The sequence below is a fragment of the Eubalaena glacialis genome, chromosome 14 (assembly GCF_028564815.1).
Source record: "Eubalaena glacialis isolate mEubGla1 chromosome 14, mEubGla1.1.hap2.+ XY, whole genome shotgun sequence".
Taxonomy (NCBI): Eukaryota; Metazoa; Chordata; class Mammalia; order Artiodactyla; family Balaenidae; genus Eubalaena; species Eubalaena glacialis.
This window is the reverse complement of record NC_083729.1, coordinates 54,853,802-54,872,420: the sequence shown is the minus strand read 5'-3', so window position 1 is coordinate 54,872,420 and position 18,619 is coordinate 54,853,802.

Genomic DNA, 18,619 nt, shown 5'->3' with positions numbered 1-18,619 from the left:
AAGGCCCCACAGGGTTTTTCTTGGTTTCAATACCCTCCTTTCTTTGATATTCCTCAATCCTGAGGGGACTGGGGCGGGACATGAAAGGGAATAAAGTTTTGGACAGAGAGGTTAATTATAAACTCAGGAGAGGAACTCAGTTTTAGGTGGATTCAGTTTCAACCTTTGTTGCTAGTCTAGCTCTGACTATTTGCTCAAGTTCTGTTTACAAGTCTCTGTCTGATTTTCTGAGACCTGTTCGTGCTTCAGTTTGGTTAACTGAGTTTCTGCCTTGCTTCCTTGTGACTGGCATCTGACTTAGTATCCTCAACAACCAGAGTCCTGTTTTATTATCCATCTCCACTATCAACCCTTTTCAGGGACTGGAGTCTGTCCCTGAACACCAGCCAGGTGGCTAAAGTTAACTTGCTGATGAGCATCCCTGATGCAAACTCTCTGCCTACTAGAACTTCCAAACTGCTTTCCTCTGGGTGCCCTATTTTCTCCATTTTAGGGTACCCTACTCTGAGTATCAGAACCCAAATGATATCAACTATTTGAATTTATCTATTGCTATAGCCTGTAGATATCATGCTGCTCTATACTTTACCCCAGCACCTTGAGAGAGGACTCTCTACTCCCAACGTCTCCTGTAGGCTGTACCTCATCTGGTGGATAGGTCTAATTCTAGGAGCTGGTGACTCAGAGGCGGCTCCATTAGGAAGCAGTTAACTCAAACTGTGTATCTAGAATTTACTTTGTCTTTAGTTAATGAAGCTTCCTAGACTTCTAGCACTTGATGGAAATGAAGCAATCTAGAAATGTTGAGGTTAAACATTATTTTAGAGTGGAAATATTATCAAGTGGGAACATGAATAGAATAGCAATATCAGGTCACGTTATGCATTTTTTTGAAGTAATTTTTTAAAAATTTTAAAATTGGGACTCTATGTGGAATTCAGTTGCTTCCAAACATTAATATCTTGGGACTTGATGTAATCCTATTCACATATGATTCACATTATTCAGTTTAAAGGGAAGGAAGAGTAACCATTTTCTTCAAATGAGAAACATAACTCAAAGGAAAAAATTTCAAACACATGAAAATTAATTTGCATATTCTTTGGAGATAGGTAGAATTTATTTTAATTAATTTCAGCATCCTTCAAGAATGAACACACAAGGAAAAATATTCTTTCTTGACTGTGAAACAATATGACAGGCTCCAGCCTCATTTTCTCTGCCTCTGCCATCTTGGCTTCCCACCAGCTGGGTTCAGGTTTTCTACTGGCAAATGTGGTCCCATCATATCCCAGAGTGCTCAAGCCTGCAGGCTGGATATTCTAAAGAACCTCAGCATACAAAGGCCTCTCCTTCACTAAGCTCAGTGTCATATCAACACCCTTGGGCCAATAGCTCTTCCTGCATATTCTTCCAACAAACATCTAATATGCCAGGTTCTGAGCCAGGCACTGGGCAGAGGCAGATCCATGTTTTGTGTGATCTGAAGCGTATATAATTTGGAGACCCTCTTTAAGAAAAAGAGCATTAAATTACAAACCAAAAGCAGGTATGAAAATGAATAGAGAAAGGAAATCATGACAAATTTAAGTTTTTAAAAGCTGATAAATTCCACGAAAATCACAACATCTATAAAAACAGTATTTTTTAACTTATTGTCTGACAAAACTCTATAATACTTTCCCCCTATTTTTGTCTGTACAATCCTTGATAATTTCTTCATATAACAATATTTTTTGTGAAAATTATTTCTATAGAAATACATTTTTCTATAGAAATAATGGAGAGATCTCTTGCATGGTTGATCAAAAATAATTTTTTAAATTAAAAGTTTAGAAAAATTTCTTTCAATCTCACTACTTATTATTAGTAATGTCATGTAAGTTTTTAAGATTTAGGAAAACTTCCATCAAGTTTTCTTCATATCTAAGCAGTAAGATTTGAGGAATTTCAACTCTTCTTGTACAGGAGCTAATCTTAATACTCTGAAGTGTCATTGATGTCCTCATTGTAGTGGTGTCTTATGAGTTTTGTTTTTTATTAAAGTATAGTTGATGTACAATATTATATAAGTTATAGGTGTACAATATAGTGATTCACAGTTTTTAAAGGTTATATACTCCATTTATAGTTACTATAAAATATTGTCTATATTCCCCATGTTGTATAATATATCCTTATAGCTTATTTTATGCCTAATATTTTGTACCTGTTAAACCCCTAACCTTATGGTACCCCTCCCCCCTCCCTCTCCCCGCTGGTAACCACTAGTTTGTTCTCTATATCTGTGACTCTGCTTCTTTTTGTTATATTCACTAGCTTGTTGTATTTTTAAATTCCACATATAAGTGATATCATACAGTATTTGTCTTTCTCTGCCTGACTTATTTCACTTAGCATAATGCCCTCCAAGTTCATCCATGTTGCTGCAAATGGCAAAATTTCATATATATATACATATATATCATATATATATGTATATATATATTCATCTGTTGTTGGACATAGGTTGCTTCCGTATCTCGGCAGTTGTAAATAATGCTGCTATGAACATTGGATTGCATATATCTTTTCGAATTAGTGTTTTGGGGGTTGTTTTGGATATATACCCAGGGGTGGAATTGCTGGGTCATATGGCAGTTCTATTTTTAGTTTTTAAGAAACCGCCATACTGCTTTCCACAGTGGCTGCACCAAATTACATTCCCACCAACAGTGTACAAGGGTCCCCTTTTCTCCACATCCTCACCAACATTTGTTATTTGTGTTCTTTTTGACGATAGTCATTCTGACAGGTGTGAGGTGATATCTCATTGTGGTTTTGATTTGCATTTCCCTGATGATAGCGTTGTTGAGCATCTTTTCATGTGCCTGTTGGCGATATGCATTTCCTCATTGGAAAAATGTCTATCCAGTTCTTCTGTCCATTTTTTAATTGGATTGTTTGTTTTTATGATGTTGAGTTATATGAGCTGTTTGTATATGTTGGATATTAACCCCTTATCAGCCATATCACTTGCAAATATTTCCTCCCATCTTATGAGTTTTATAATATCTTTATTGATTCAGTATTTTATATCAAATCAGCAAACAATTTAAATCTTTTGTCAGTGTATTTATGTGCTAATACTTTGAGATACGTAAAATACTACATAGCAGTTTGTGGGACTTCCCTGGCAGTCCAGTGGTTAAGACTTCACCTTCCATTGCAGGGGGGTACGGGTTCGATCCCTGGTCAGGGAGCTAAGATCCCACATGCCTTGCAGCCAAAAAACCAAAACAAAAAACAGAAGCAATATTGTAACAAATTCAATAGAGACTTTAAAAATGGTCCACATCAAAAAAAAATACTGCATAGCAGTTTGTAATACTGCTACAGGTTTCTTCCCCATGAACACAGGGATAATGATAAATTCTATTTCGCCTGATTCTCATTAAAATGGGAGAAAGTGTATAGTGTAGACACAGACCTACTAGAGAATGGACTTGAGGACACGGGGAGGGGGAAGGGTAAGCTGGGACAAAGTGAGAGAGTGGCATGTACATATATACACTACCGAATGTAAAACCGATAGCTAGTGGGAAGCAGCCGCATAGCACAGGGAGATCAGCTAGGTGCTTTGTCACCACCTAGAGGGGTGGGATAGGGAGGGTGGGAGGGAGGGAGATGCAAGAGGGAAGTGATATGGGGATATATGTATATGTATAGCTGATTCACTTTATTATAAAGCAGAAACCAACACACCATTGTAAAGCAATTATACTCCAATAAAGATGTTAAAAAATAATAATAATAAGTATAAAAGTGACATTGTCAAGTTCATATGTACAGAAGAGAACTTCTATTTTGTTTAACATTGATTAGAATTAAATCCTCCACTTGTAATTATACACATCTAGTGACTAGAAGAATTCCCCCAGACTAGCTTCTGTTTTCATATATTTCAATTCTAGTTTCACCTCCACCAGCTGTATACCTCTGTGCTGACCACTTTGGGACCTGTTCACATCATGATACAACCTCTGGCCCCTTCACCTTAGGGCCATGACACACCTTAGGGCCATGATGTCATGGATGAGTTAGGGATATTCCTGGGAGCCACTCCTACATTGAGATGGCTAGCAAAAACTTAACTGTACTCAGAAGTGACTATAAACCACGTGAACATTCCCATTAAACCCAACCAGATGTATTTCCAACTCACCTTTCCCTTACTTGAATCTACGTGCAGCTACTCCAGCACTATACCATAAGAGAAAGTATGAGAAGCTCTGGTGGGGGTACTTTTACTTTGGTTGTGATTGCAGGTAGAATACCTTACTTTTGCAAAGTTTGCAAAAGTATTTGACCATGTGAGCACGTTGCTAGAGCCCTCCTAGGCCTGTATAAGTAAAGGGTCCCAAAGCTTAAACTTCATTAGCTTCACAGAGAATTTACTGCTGTCAGTAGAGAAAAAACTGTTAAACAGTCCTGTCCCATTTTTTTTCTGGGGGTAGAGGGATGCATGAGATAATACAGACAAGGATATAAGCTTCCATATTCTGTGATTTGTCCTTGCATCAACCCTAATGGGGCACAGTGTCCCAATGCCAACTGCTGGGCTCCTGTATCATACCCAGATTGGCACTTCTTTCCCACCACATCCTCTCTCCCCAACCTCCACCCTGTGCTCTTTGTTTTTATTTTGTTATTTTTTTTTGTCTTTGCTTTGTCTATTTGTTGTGGTGGTTCTTGTCTGAAGATCTGTGTTTAGGATCTGAGTGGCCAGAATTACAGGCACACTCTACAGACAGATGTGTGTGATACTGAAGTCTGGCAATGTCAGGAGCAGAAGGCATATGGCTGGATAGGCAAAGAAAGAAATGAGATTTGAAAATGTGAGGGTAGCCAAGGCAGGTAAAATTTGTATATACTGTAATTATTATTTTTGAAAACTCTTTGCAGAATTAGTATAACAAAAAGTAATAACAAAAAGAAAGCAGGATATTTCTTTTCTTTTTTTAAAAAAATTAGTTGCACAACTGAACTGTGCAGTTTGTTTCTCTTGGTAAAAATAGAAATGTCCTTCTGATAATATTCATGCTGATCATAATGAATAATGACACAAGTGAATAAAATAGGATTATATCTGTATTTAGCATTAGATAAAAGGGAGTCCTTAAGAGAGCTCTGGGAGAAACCCTGAAGATGTAGTCCAAGTTGTGGCTGCAAGCAGTTTTCACAGGCCTCCCACTACTGCTAAGTCTGTTAAGTACAGAACCATATGTTTCTCTGAAGTGTAAAAGTATAAGTTGGAAATTTTACTGAGAAAATTCTCCTGTTTCCCATGGCATGTGTTGATCAGACTTCTTATTGGAAAGTGCATTGGCTAATGTCCTGCGAGTCATACCCATTAATGATGTATTGCTCATTTTTGCTTTTTGTAATACTTGCCTGTACTGGGAACATCATGGTCCGAAAAATACTACTTGTTTGTACATGTGTCTGGAAGGGCCGTGTAATTATTCTGGTTATAAATTGTTGCAACAAACATCTGCACACATGCTAGATATTATGAGTTCTATCTAAGGTTAAAAGATAAAGGGCTAATGATATTGGCCCCCAAGTGTACTAATCATATTGACTTAGTATTTTGGTTCCATAGTCTGGAATTACTTATATTTACCATCATTTTAATTGACAGAAGTTGGATCCTGGTTGGTCCTCAAGTTTACCTCCAATTTTAGGTAATGCTGCTCTGATGTATTCTTGTTATAAATATATCTTTTAAAGAAGTCTGTTCCGTAACAGCCAATGAAAATAAGTCACACATTTGATTTTCACAATTTCAGTGCCCTTTATTAAGATGATCTTTTAAAATAAGTCAGAATTACTTTGGTCTAAGATAAAAACAAATCCTCTCCAATCAACACGTTTTTCATCTTTTTTTTTGTCCAATTGTTTTACCAATAAGAATAGGTAGAAGAACTTCTCATTCTATTTTTCTACTCTACTTGCTTAAACACACTTTGCTAGTGGTGTGAGAATCCAGGTGACCCTGAGCAATATTACAAAGTAGGTAATGTTTGTCTTGGATGCCTGCCTCTGTTCCTGAAGTCACCCTTGCCCTTAGGGCCCCATCTCAGGCACTCTATTCTAAAATTTCCCTTTCAGTTCCTAGTATCTCTTTCTGTAAGATCATGGGTATCATATTTTCTTTCCCTCATTTAAATTTACCTGTTCTGTGTTGATTTTCCTTAAGATCCCAGGATACACTAGTTCATGTAATTTCTTAAAAAGTCACTGCAGATGTACTCATAGGAGAGAGCTAGAGTAATCGTGAATCAAGAAACATAAGAATTTACTAGAAATGATGCCCTTTCTTCATTTATATTGTGTTGATCGTTCACTTATTTGACACACGTATTGAGCACTTATTATGTGTCAGAAATTGTTCTAGGCACTTGAAATACATCGAGTACCAAAAGATAAAATTCCCTGTGCTTGTGTGCTCTCATTTGTACGGTTTTATATCTCTTGAGAGTATGAATCATGCTTTTTCATGTTGTAAGTCATAACATCAGTGCATGCAATTTGGATTTTTTTTCATACTGTTTCCACTGATCATGCTTTATGTCATGTCTGTATTACTTGATGAAACACAATTCAGTGTCTTAGATGTGGTCATTGAAGTGGCTGATCAGTGACAGACTTGTTTCTCACCTTATTGAAAACAAAGTGAGGGGCTGACAGGTTAAAGTTCACCATTTTCATAGAAGAGAGGATGCAGATCAGGGTCTAATGAGGCTGTACTCAACACATATATTTGGCACCAGCCATATCATGAGCAAATCCTAGCCATTAAAATTCCTGGCTTAAATTTTCCTGAAGGTTTGGATTAAAATGCTTACATAGGTGCCTTCTTCAAAACTGTATAGAGCCATCAACCTAAAGACAGTCCATAATGGGACTGAATTTTTTAATTCAAATATTCATTTTCTGCTTAACTGATTATCACATAGAGAAAAAAATGAAATGGGAACATAAAAATTTAGAATAAGGGATTTGTCTGTGGAAAACATATACCTTTTAAAAAAACATTTAGCTAAAGCCAGGTCAGTGTGATTAATCTTGCTTTCAGAACATGAAGCTGTGCTACCAAACGTGTACTCTGTTTTTCCTAATCAAAATGTATATATTGTTACCATGATAATTCTGTCTTGATGTATTTTTTATATGACTTTGGCTTGCTACACAATCATATAAAACTCAACTCCCCCCCCCTAAAAAAAAAAAACCCAGTGTTAAACAGTTCAAGTTTCTCCCTATGACCTAAATTAAAACTTGTAAGGTTCAAATTAGGAGACAGGAAATGAATCAAAGAAGATACTGTGGTTTTTTTGCGTCAGTTAAGTTGGAGTGTGCTTGCATCTGGAAGATGCCTAACTTTAAGCTTAAAAAAAAAAGGAGAACAGAGGAATATGATAAACCTTTCCTAAAATATAACACTCAGAAAAAAATTATCTGCAGGAGTGTTGCATTAAGAACTTTATAAATATTAAAATAGAAGAGTAAATGTATATAATGTAATATTTATGGATCCTTAATTTAAATGCCAGTTTAGTATCCTTTCAAAATACTGACTAAAAAATGGCACTCTACCCTTCAGTAATGAATGAGCTTAGCTCTCCACACAAGTGAGAGGGAGGCAATGACTCTGGACTCAAGCCAAGTAGTCAGCCTAGGTGTGTACAAAAAGCAGAGGGGGAGAAAAGGAGGAAGGAGGAGATAATTCCTCTGGTACAAAAAAGAACCTGTGAAGGAAAAGAGAGAAATTCTCTCCTCTGTGTCTAAGAAACACATTTTTGATAACTTTGAATAGGAAAAATAAGAATATATTTAAGTATTCTTATGAATGAGAAAAAACCCAACTCAGTGAAATTGAAGAGCAAATCTGATGGAGAAATAGATTTTTAAGAACTATTTTTAAATGTTTAAAGGGGATAGTTTCATTTACTTCACAATAATTAGCACTTATTGAACCTCATATGCTAAGCACAGCCAAAATCTTTTTATATGTTGTCTCCTTTCATCTTTACAACTTTGTGAGGTAGCATAATTATGTTCATGGTCTATATTAAGAAACTGAGGCTTTCAGGGGTTAAGAAACCGATCAAAGCATCAGGATTCACACATAGGTTTGCTTATTTTAAAGCCTATGTCCTAAACACATCAGTTCCTTGTACAATTTCAGTACTGAGATTTAATTCAGGTACTGAAATACAGTTGTATTCATGGTTCATGATTTTCAGTTTATAAGAATACAAGAATCTTAAAATATTTCAGTTTCCTAATAACATTTATGTTGAGTAATTGGGTCTAAATTTTGAGTTACTTGTTACTTCACTGTCTTTCCTTATTGCATCAAGATCTTTTTCTGGGCTTCCCTCTAGAAGCTGCATATTTTTTAAAAAGATAGATTTTTTTTCAAAAGTTCAGAGTTTTACAAAATCATCTTTCAAGAGTCATCTTTCACATGTTTGTCACTTACATTTTCAATCTATACAATTAGTATTATAGAAAGAATCAGAACTTTTTTGAGCCCACATTTTCTTATGCCCAAATTCTACTATCAAATGCAGGTACATTTCATTATTGTCAAAAGGAATTTCATATACCAACTGACCTAAGACATTATTTAATCTTGAACCAAAGTTTGTCTTTGGAAAACCTCCATCTTTCTTTGAGTGCCTTTCTACTTGCTTTGGAGATCCTTTCCTGGGACCTTGCTGCTGACCCCTGGCTGCTCAGAGCACCTTGGTGACAACCCACTCTGCCTTGACGCTTCCTCACTTCAGCCTTGAAGGATGAATTAATATCCAGAAGAGGGCAAGAAAGAGCTTTGTGGGCTAACTACCCAATTCTCTCTGCATTCCCCAGTCATCTTTTTGCTCACGCGCGTGTGCAGGTGCACACACACACACTCACACATACACACACACACATATACACACATCATGCCATAGGTTGCGTGTGGATTATTGCTTTGGGTTCATTGCTAAAGTGGATCAGAGTATGCCATCTTAAAAATATGCTACTTTGGTATAAAGATTATTTTGAGCTGAAGATATTTGAGATTCGGCAAATGCAGGGGTGGGGGGAATCTTCTTGGAGCTTCCCTTATTTTAATACAAGCAGCAATTTCTGGGAAATAAGGCTACCATAAATTCCTCTTCAGGGTGGATCTACTCCCATGAGGGAGAATATGAATTAAATCATCTCCAAGGGAGTTTTGTGGCTCTCTAGGAGCAGGAAAGACCATTCATACTCCTATAGACAAACATCACAAACTCTCTTATCTCCTGTTTTTTTTTTCCTAAAAACCCATTTACCTTTCAAAAAAGTAATTTTTTTCCCCTCTCCCTTCGCCTATTAAGGAAGTATATAAGCCCCAAATTCTAACTACCCCTTTGAGTTCCTGATCATGGAGAATTCCCATGTGTGTGAGTGTTACACACATAAATAAACTCTGGGTGTTTCCTCCTGTTAATTTGTCTATTGTCAGTTTAATTTGCAGGGCCCAGGGACTAAACAAGAGGGTAGAGGAAGAGGTTTTCCCTCCCCTACAGTGCCCACCATTAGTCCCAAGAGCTGTGGCTGGGGGAGGGAGGGCAGGATCCTGGGGCCGACTTGGAGTGTCTCCTCAACAGGATATGGGTAATGGCAGTTTCACTTACCAGAACCATAATTCATGTCAGGGACCTGCCACTGGTCCCAAGAAGGTTCCCTAGTTCCCCCAAGTGGAGCAGTTGCTCCCTCCTCCATTCCCCTGTTTTATCTTATACCTACGTCTACTGTTACACTTTCCCCACAGATTGTTTTGTTCCTGTTGTTTACATGTCTGTCTGCCTCCCAAGAAGGCTATGTTTGTTTCTTGAGGACAGAGTCTGCCTTACTTACTGCTGTTTTCCTAGAACCTACCATAGTAATTGTGCAGTGCCTAGAGTGAGCACTCAGTAATAATGCTAAATGAATGAGTGAGTGAAATGACAGACTACCACCAGAGTAGTTTTCAAAAATGAATGAAGTAGGGACTTCCCTGGCAGTCCAGCAAATAAGACCCCGTGCTTCCATTGCAGGGGGTGTGGGTTCAATCCCTGGTCGGGGAACTAAGATCCCTCATGCCCCAGGGTGCGGTCAAAAATTTTTTTTAAAAAATGAATGAAATAAACAACAAGAGGGTTTCTACTGCTACAGGGGAAAGTTAAAGGTACCATCCCCTTGGACATTGTGTTATCTTCTCTCCACCACTTGGGCATACCTGGGATTAATTGGCATGGTGATACTTACAGCATGATGCCATTAGTAGTAACACTACCCCTATTAAATGGAAAATCTTGGGTGGGAAGGAAGAGGAGATTGGCCAGCTTTTGGCTAATGAGTAAAGTATCTTGCAGAGTACCTGGCATATAGTAGGCAGTTAAATGTACCTTTCTATCCCTTCCTTCTCTTTGTCTTCCCAAGTCACCCCACATCTGTCCCATTCCAACATTTCCGGGTGCACGTCTTTGGCCTTTGTGACATATGCAGCATGGACAGGTGTGTGTGATGGTGAATATGCCCAGCAAATACCAACTTGGCACTTTAAGCATGGAAATGATGTAGGAAAGAAACAGTGGGCTCTTACCGTGCTCCTCGGGGTGTAGCTTTGAAGTAATAATACAGGGGGCAAATAGCACTAAGTAAGCTGAACAGCTTAAAGAGCAATAAACTTTTTTCAAACTAATTCTGTAACAGATCTGATTCTTCAATTTTTCATTTTTGGCTCAATTCCAGCTGTGAGTAGCGATCCCATCTTTTTCTGAAGTGGTTTTCTTTGTGGAGGAAAAAACATAAGATGACTACTTGGCCTAGTTTTCAGGTACCACATTGTTGTTTGGTTTTTGTTTTGTTTTATTTTGTTCTTTTTTTAGAGCCTAAAAAGCTCCATTATACTGGAGTCTAACTACATATTTATTTTCTTTATCACTTCTATTCTGCCTGAAGTTAGTTACCATAATAAATGTTGTTCTCCAAGCTGTGCATATATTAGCCATAAGTGCTAGGAAACAAAGAAAGATGTGTTGTCCTGAGAAGATTGCTGTTGTTACACAAAGCAGCAGGTGTCTTGAATTAGACCTTGTGGGCTGATTAAAACACTGTGATTCTCCTTCTGAAGTTGCCTTTCATTTGTTACTCTTCAGTCCCTACTTCTGATTAGGCCAAGTATGTCCTTGGGAGTTCTATGCTTAGAAGGAAAAACATGTAGCAGGAAAAATATCTACTTCTCTATAATTGAGGATAATAATGTTCAGCAGGGTATCCTGGCAAAGAGCAGAATATCCTTCTGTCTGTTCTTTCCAGATTGTATTCTGGCCAATATAGTCTCCCATGACCCACAAGAGAACACTTCCCACTAGCTTTTTTTTAAAATGGTGATTGGAAGTTTCTCACAGGGTAGAGAGACACAATATTCATATATTAAACATAAATGTGTTGAGCCAGGCCTCCTATGAGCCAGGTACTGTACCCAGGATTGGAAAGATCATTGACTGCCAGTCACTCTGACAGAACACATTTTCAACTTATGCAAGACAGAAGCAAACAGCTGTGCATAACTGAAAACCTGAGTGCAGGGCATGGGGCTGGAAATAAGAATAAAAGACAAAGTTCCCTAGATTGTTTGGCACCTAGAAAACAGCTATGGGAGTATTATAGGTAGTTGTGGGAAAGGTTGTGAACAACATGAAGGCAGGAACTCTGTGTTTTTCATCTTTGTATACCTAGAACCCTAACTAAGGAAACAAGTCATTAAGAAAATATGTCAAAGATTAGGACAGTGTCTTGATTCTAAGAACTTGTTCTTGGAATCATTTTGGAAAAAGAAATGAAAGGATAATTCATGCATACTGATCTTATTTATCGTGAAACCATACTAAGCTTTAAAGTCCCATGCTCACACAGTGGATTAGAAGTTGAAGCTGAATAAAGTTTTTTCAACAGTGTTTTTTGTCCATCTGAGAAAGTGATTTGAAAGACTCTCTTGTAAAACTGCCTCCTGTTTTTGCACTGAAGAATGGAAAGCATTTACTATTTATTCCTCACAAGGCACTCAATCAACATCAAGGCCCATTCTCTGCCCCAAGGAAATACACACTTGCAGAGAGATCGTGGTTTATCCTCAGGCAAGAGGTATGGATGCCCCTCCCTGACAGACAGGGGCTGAACAGGCCCGCTTAAGCACAGCTGCAGTGTGTTGCCTCTGAGGCTCCTGCAAAATCAGAATATGCCAGGACAAGCATATGCCTTATTTCTCAGAAACTTTATTTTGGCTCCTTCCCAACTTAAAAAAATATTATTACCTAAGCACTCTAAGAGCCTACCTTTTACTACAGGAATGGAAGTGAGATTCTAACATCTATTATTCCCTGAGTCTCCTCCAAAACATGTTTTTTGTTTGTTTGTTTGTTTTCAAAAGTATGTTTTATGATTGGAGGCCACAGCAATTCATCCTACCATAATGTAGTGTTCATTTATACAACAGGTTACACATTTTGGAAAACAGTTCTAGTATTTTCATAGTTTCTAATGGTCTTCCAAATTCTTGGGAGGATGCCTGCTTGATCCTAGTGATTTATCTGTATGTATTTTGTCACTTAGTCCTGAACCTTCTTATGAATTTTACTATTATGTATCCTAATAGTCTCTCTCTACCCCTTATAAGATAGGTTCAATTCAATTAGATTTTACAAACCTTCACTGAGATTTACTGTGTGTCCAACATTGGGATTCAAAGAAGGAAAAGATATATTCCTCTTCCTTAGTGTGATGTTTGTTGAGTGGAAGAGAGAGGAATGTATGTCAGAACCTCCAGGGTAGCGGGAGGGAAGGGAAAACGTGTATAACTTGAAAAAAGTATATTCACTATGACAATATCATTTTTTATTTGGAAAACAAAAATATTTCATAAGATGAACAACAGAAAGTAAAGCTTGAACAATAATTTGGGACTGGTAGTAATATGCAGAAGGGGCAAAGAGTCTCAGAATTAAGGATGGCTTTGAGGGTTAAAGTCCTGATGTTTATCAGAAGAGAACACAGATTTTTAAAAAGCTGAGAAATGCTGCCCAGGCTGGTTACAGATCCTAAAGTGTACAGAAAATGTAGAATTATTGCACTGTAGGTTTGAAAATAGTGGTACTTAAATACAAAGAGTAACAGGAGCATCATAGGACACAGCGACTAAGGACAGGTAGGGGGAGTCTGGAGGATATCCCAGAAGTAGGGACATTTTAGCTGACTTTTGAAGAATAGGCAGAAATTCAACAAGTGGAGAAGGAAAGATGACCTACAGGCAGAGGAAGCACCATGTCCAAAGGCTCAGAGACATGAAGGAGGAGGCATACTCAAAAGGTGTAAGTAGCACAGGATGGACTGGGTAGAGTTGAAGGAAGTAGGGTAGAAAGATTGTGAAGGCATTAAACGGCATACTAGGAGTTCATTTTTATCCTGAAGACCAATGGCTCTCAATCTTAGCTCCTCATCAGAACCATTTGTACAGTTTTTTAAAAAAAATCTTATTGAGGTATAATTGCATACAATAAATTGCACTTAGAGTATATAATTTGATAGGTTTTGACATATGTATACATCCATGAAATCATCACCATAGTCAAGATAATGAATGTCTCTATCACCCCTCAAGTTTCCTTTTGCCCCTTTGTAATTCCTCCCCTTCACGCCTACTTACTCTCTCCATCTCTAGGCAACCACTCATCTGCCTCTGTCACTACAGACTAGTTTGTGTTCATTAGAATTTTATATAAATGGAATCATAAAAGCGTACAAAGCAGGTACCCATTTTTTGTGTGGCTTCTTTTACTCAACATAATTATTTTGAGATTCATTCATAATGTAGTGTGTATCAGTAGGTTAGTTCTTTTATTACTGAGTGATACTCCATTTTATGGAAGTATCATAATTTGTCTATTCATTTACCTGTTGATGAACATTTGAGTTATTTCTGGTTTTGGCTTTTACTAATAAAACTGCTGTGAACATTCAACTACAAGTCTTTGTATGGCTATACGCCTTCGATATGGTAAATGTAAGTTTACCACTTTAAGAAATTGCCAAACTGTCTTCCAAAATGGCTGTAATATTTTACATTCCCAAAAGCAGTGTATAAGAGTTCCACTTACTCCACATCCTCACCAATACCTGGTATTGACAGTTTTTAAATTTTAGACATTCTAATATGGTTTTAATTTGCACTGTTTTGGTTTTTTTTAACATCTTTATTGGAGTATAATTGCTTTACAGTGGTGTGTTAGTTTCTGCTTTATAACAAAGTGAATCAGCTATACATATACGTATATCCCCATATCTCCTCCCTCTTGCGTCTATGCCACCCCTCTAGGTGGTAACAAAGCACTGAGCTGATCTCCCTGTGCTATGTGGCTGCTTCCCACTAGCTATCGATTTTACAGTTGGTAGTGTATATATGTCCATGCCACTCTCTCACTTTGTCCCAGCTTACCCTTCCCCCTCCCTGTGTCCTCAAGTCCATTCTCTAGTAGGTCTGCGACTTTATTCCCATCCTGCCCCGAGGTTCTTCAGAACCTTTTTTTTTTTTAGATCCCATATATGGGTGTTAGCATACGGTATTTGTTTTTCTCTTTCTGACTTACTTCACTCTGTATGACAGACTCTAGGTCCATCCACCTCACTACAAATAACTCAATTTCGTTTCTTTTTATGGCTGAGTAATATTCCATTGTATATATGTGCCACATCTTGTTTACCCATTCATCTGTCGATGGACACTTAGGTTGCTTCCATGTTCTGGCTATTGTAAATAGAGCTGCAAGGAACATTGTGGTACATGACTCTTTTTGAATTATGGTTTTCTCAGGGTATATGCCCAGTAGTGGGATTGCTGGGTCATATGGTAGTTCTATTTTTAGTTTTTTAAGGACCCTCCATACTGTTCTCCATAGTGGCTGTATCAATTTACATTCCCAGCAACAGTGCAAGAGGGTTCCCTTTTCTCCACACCTTCTCCAGCATTTATTGTTTGTAGATTTTTTTGATGATGGCCATTCTGACTGGTGTGAGCTGATACCTCATTGTAGTTTTGATTTGCATTTCTCTAATGATTAGTGATGTTGAGCATTCTTTCATGTGTTTGTTGGCAATCTGTATATCTTCTTTGGAAAAATGTCTATTTAGGTCTTCTGCCCATTTTTGGATTGGGTTGTTTGTTTTTTTGATATTGAACTGCATGAGCTGCTTGTATATTTTGGAGATTAATCCTTTGTCAGTTGCTTCATTTGCAAATATTTTCTCCCATTCTGAGAGTTGTTTTTTCGTCTTGTTTATGGTTTCCTTTGCTGTGCAAAAGCTTTTGAGTTTCATTAGGTCCCATTTGTTTATTTGTGTTTTTATTTCCATTTCTCTAGGAGCTGGGTCAAAAAGGATCTTGCTGTGATTTATGTCATAGAGTGTTCTTCCTATGTTTTCCTCTAAGAGTTTGATAGTGTCTGGCCTTACATTTAGGTCTTTAATCCATTTTGAGTTTATTTTTGTGTATGGTGTTAGGGAGTGTTCTAATTTCATTCTTTTACATGCAGTTGTCCAGTTTTCCCAGCACCACTTATTAAAGAGGCTGTCTTTTCTCCATTGTATATTCCTGCCTCCTTTATCAAAAATAAGGTGACCATAGGTGCATGGGGTTATCTCTGGGCTTTCTATCCTGTTCCATTGATCTATATTTCTGTTTTTGTGCCAGTACCATACTGTCTTCATTACTGTAGCTTTGTAGTATAGTCTTAAGTCCAGGAGCCTGATTCCTCCAGCTCTGTTTTTCTTTCTCAAAATTGCTTTGGCTTTTCGGGGTCTTTTGTGCTTCCATACAAATTGTGAAATTTTTTATTCTAGTTCTGTGAAGAATGCCAGTGGTAGTTTGATAGGGATTGCATTGAATCTGTAGATTGCTTTGGGTAGTGTAGTCATTTTTACAATGTTGATTCTTCCAATCCAAGAGCATGGTATATCTCTTCATCTGTTTGTATCATCTTTAATTTCTTTCATCAGTGTCTTACAGTTTTCTGCATACAGGTCTTTTTGTCTCCTTAGGTAGCTTTATTCCTAGGTATTTTATTCTTTTTGTTGCAGTGGTAAATGGGAGTGTTTCCTTAATTTCTCTTTCAGATTATTCATCATTAGTGTATAGGAATGCAAGAGATTTCTGTGCATTAACTTTGTATCCTGCTACTTTACCAAATTCATTGATTAGCTCTAGTAGTTTTCTGGTAGAGTCTTTAGGATTCTCTATGTATAGTATCATGTTATCTGCAAACAGTGACAGCTTTACTTCTTTTTTTCTGATTTGGATTCCTTTTATTTCTTTTTCTTCTCTGATTGCTGTGGCTAAAACTTCCAAAACTATGTTGAATAATAGTGGTGAGAGTGGGAAACCTTGTCTTCTTCTTTATCTTAGTGGAAATGGTTTCAGTTTTTCACCATTGAGAACGGTGTTGGCTCTGGGTTTGTCATTTATGGCCTTTATTATGTTGAGGTAAGTTCCCTCTATGCCTACTTCCTGGAGGGTTTTTATCATAAATGGGTGTTGAATTTTGTCGAAAGCTTTTTCTGTATCTATTGAGATGATCATATGGTTTTTCTCCTTCAATTTGTTAATATGGTGTATCACATTGATTGATTTGTGTATATTGAAGAATCCTTGCATTCCTGGAATAAACCCCACTTGATCATGGTGTATGATCCTTTTAATGTGCTGTTGCATTCTGTTTGCTAGTATTTTGTTGAGGATTTTTGCGTCTATGTTCATCAGTGATATTGGCCTGTAGTTTTCTTTCTTTGTGATATCTTTGTCTGGTTTTGGTATGAGGGTGATGGTAGCCTCGTAGAATGAGTTTGGGAGTGTTCCTCCCTCTGCTATATTTTGGAAGAGTTTGAGAAGGATAGGTGTTAGCTCTTCTCTAAATGTTTGAAAGAATTCGCCTGTGAAGCCATCTGGTCCTGGGCTTTTGTTTGTTGGAAGATTTTTAGTCACAGTCTCAATTTCAGTGCTTGTGATTAGTCTGTTTATATTTTCTATTTCTTCCTGGTTCAGTCTCAGAAGATTGTGCTTTTCTAAGAATTTGTCCATTTCTTCCAGGTTGTCCATTTTATTGGCATATAGTTGCTTGTAGTAATCTCTCATGATCCTTTCTATTTCCGCAGTGTCAGTTGTTACTTCTCCTTTTTCATTTCTAATTCTATTGATTTGAGTCTTCTCCTTTTTTTCTTGATGAGTCTGGCTAATGGTTTATCAATTTTGTTTATCTTCTTAAAGAACCAGCTTTTAGTTTTATTGACTTTGTTATTGTTTCCTTCATTTCTTTTTCATTTATTTCTGATCTGATCTTTATGATTTCTTTCCTTCTGCTAACTTTGGGGTTTTTTGTTCTTCTTTCTCTAATTGCTTTAGGTGTAAGGTTAGGTTGTTTATTTGAGATGTTTCTTGTTTCTTGAGGTAGGACTGTATTGCTATAAACTTCCCTCTTAGAACTGCTTTTGCTGCATCCCATAGGTTTTGGGTCATCGTGTTTTCATTGTCATTTGTTTCTAGGTATGTTTTTATTTCCTTTTTGATTTCTTCAGTGATCTCTTGGTTATTAAGTAGTGTATTGTTTAGCCTCCATGTGGTTGTATTTTTTACAGATTTTTTCCTGTAATTGATATCTAGTCTCATAGTGTTGTGGTTGGAAAAGATACTTGATACGATTTCAATTTTCTTAAATTTACCAAGGCTTGATTTGTGACCCAAGATATGGTCTATCCTGGAGAATGTTCCATGAGCACTTAAGAAAGTGTATTCTGTTGTTTTTGGATGGAATGTCCTCTAAATATCAATTAAGTCCATCTTGTTTAATGTATCATTTAAAGCTTGTGTTTCCTTATTTATTTTCATTTTGGATGATCTGTCCATTGGTGAAAGTGGGATGTTAAAGTCCCCTGCTATGATTGTGTTACTGTCGATATCCCCTTTTATGGCTGTTAGCATTTGCCTTATGTATTGAGGTCCTCCTATGTTGGGTGCATAAATATTTATGATCGTTATATCTTCTTCTTGGATTGATCCCTTGATCATTATGTAGTGTCCTTCTTTGTCTCTTGTAATAGTCTTTATTTTAAGGTCTATTTTGTCTGATACGAGAATTGCTACTCCAGCTTTCTTTTGATTTCCATTTGCATGGAATATCTTTTTCCATCCCCTCACTTTCAGTCTGTATGTGTCCCTAGGTCTGAAGTGGGTCTCTTGTAGACAGCATATATACGGGTCTTGTTTTTGTATCCATTCAGCCAGTCTGTGTCTTTTGGTTGGAGCATTTAATCCATTTACATTTAAGGTAATTACCGATACGTATGTTCCTATTACCATTTTCTTAATTGTTTTGGGTTTGTTATTGTAGGTCTTTTCCTTCTCTTGTGTTTCCTGCCTAGAGAAGTTCCTTTGGCATTTGTTGTAAAGCTCGTTTTGGTGGTGCTGAATTCTCTTAGCTTTTTCTTGTCTGTAAAGATTTTAATTTCTCCA